This window comes from Benincasa hispida, chromosome 6 (assembly GCF_009727055.1).
Source record: "Benincasa hispida cultivar B227 chromosome 6, ASM972705v1, whole genome shotgun sequence".
NCBI lineage: Eukaryota > Viridiplantae > Streptophyta > Magnoliopsida > Cucurbitales > Cucurbitaceae > Benincasa > Benincasa hispida.
Window position 1 is genome coordinate 50,910,041 of NC_052354.1, and position 2,543 is coordinate 50,912,583.

Below are 2,543 nucleotides of genomic sequence, written 5' to 3' on the forward strand. Positions count from 1 at the left end.
ACCAGGATAAGGTACCCAGCCTTATCCATATACTACAGACCATTTAGGTTATCACTTAAAGCAACGATCCACTTGTAATGCTCCACATAACATGAATATAAGTATACAACGATACCACCATGGATCTTAGTTTATTGGTTTCGCTTGGCTTAATGCAACTAAATATTCAAATATTTCATAGACAATGTGAATAAAATATCATATATTACAAGAATTGTTTTGTTCATACAAGTGTTTACAAAACTACAAGACCCTACGAGATTTAGGGCATCAACCCTAACACATATACCCATTATAGATCTCCTACTTGCCCTAGATTATACAATGTACATTTCTCATAAACCTAAATTCTCTAAATGACCCTCGAACACTTTAGTCGAGAGAGCCTTCGTAAATGGTCAGCAATGTTGTGCTCCGAGATAATCTTTGTAATGATCACATCTCCTCTTTGCATAATCTCCCATATCAGGTTATACTTCCTCTTAATATGCTTTCCTCGTTTGTAATTGTGAGGTTCTTTGGAGTTGGCTACTGCCCCACTATTGTCACAATATAAGGTGATGGGAAAGCCCATATTTGGAACCACTTCCAAATTACTTAGGAACTTTCTTAGTCAAACTACTTCCTTTGATGCTTCACAAGCAGCTACATACTCAGCTTCCATCGTGGAATCTGAAATGCATCCATGCTTGATACTATGCCATACTACAGCTCCCCCGTTCAGGTTAAACGCTGATCCTGACATGGATTTCCTATAATCCTTATCAGTTTGGAAATTATGTATCCTATAAGGATCGAATCCTTAGCTCCATACACTAGCTTGTAGTCCCTCCTTCTCCTAAAATACTTGAGGATGTTCTTAACCGTTGTCCAATAGTCTAACCCTAAATTGGACTGGTACCTACTTGTTAGGAATATCCTAGCAGTTTGTAAAGATTTTCTATTCATAATAAAGATATTATCGAGATTTCTTTCAATAAAGATATTATTGAAGATGTTGTTGAATTTTAATCATTACTAAATCCAATAAACTAACTCATGGCAATAACATGAATACTTATACTTTATATAGAGACATAAAAGAAGATCAAGTTTTAGTATATAGCCAAAAAAGTCTATAAGTATATGGATAATGTTGGGTACCTTATCCTGGGGACACTATGGATGTGGCCTACTTTGTATATATTGATACAAACAATGTGATCTCAAAGTTGTTCGTGAAGAGACATGCGAGTGGGAGCATCCTATGCAATTAAAGAATAATCCCAGATAGATAGCTAGGTACATAGTTCTGCAAGACAAAATCTGCTCCTACCCATTTTAGGGTTAGCAGATAGGCTGTTCCCTTAAGTATTGACTCTTGGCCTTGAACAAAGGGGCCCCGCCCTTTCGTGGCTGAGAGGGATTTAGTTTATTGGTATGACCATAAACCAATTGTTCATTAGAGGATCAATGGAGACTTAAGGAGAAAAACTATGAAGCACAGATACTGAGGCAAAGAATCAGTATCAGACACGTATCGGATACTGATACTTCCAAATACTTTCCAGATACATATCTGACACGTGATTTGATGTATCTATACTTTCAGATTTACTTTCCAAGATACGTATCTGCACACTATTTGACGTATCTATTTTATGCATACTTTTTTTTATGAAAAAGAAAGTAAATTCATTCTATTTTTCCCATCTAAATTAAAGGAAACTTATTAAAAAGGCTCACTACTCGGTCCAAAACTAAAAGAAAAAAATAACGGACCAAAACCTAGACTAGAATCATCTCATTTCTATCTTCACGTTTGAGTCCCCACAAAAGTCCACCAAAAATAAAAATCATTCGGGATATCTTCAACAATAAGTTCTTCGTTTTATCCTCTTACTTCTCTTCTAATATTCTTTCTTTTTCTTCTTTGCATATGAGTTCACTTTTCTAGTTCTTAACTGTCATATACTCTTCTAAACATTTATCTTAGATGTTACTTTTTTGTATTTGTATTATCAGTATTTGTATTCTATTTTTATGCTATTGCTTTATTAACTTGTATGCTACTATATTATCTATATGGATTTTTTTAATAGAAAAGAAAATGTATTTTTCAATCGTATCAGTATCCTCTCGACTTTTAGAAACTATATATATTATTCAAAAAAATATAAAAAAAATGACGCATCCTTTGATGTATCCGTATCTTAGTTTTTTTAGAAATTGACGAATTACGTTGTATCCGTATCAGTTAAGCCAATCTGTATTTCTATGATTCATAGAGACTAAAAATGTATATTAGGTTATAAAACGGTTCTTAACTTCTTCATAGTACTTAGTCATGAATTGCAAAACGACCATGTGAAAAATGACGACCTTTACTGATTATGTGTGTAAATCAGTGGATCAAAAATATATCTTACAAGTGAGTAGAGTGTCAACTACTGAGCTATAATGTGATATGTCTCGATAGTATAACGAATAATTGATTAACTTTTTGTTAAAGAGTTTAGGCCAATTAATCTCAAATCGTTGGAGCTCATGATCTATAGGTTATT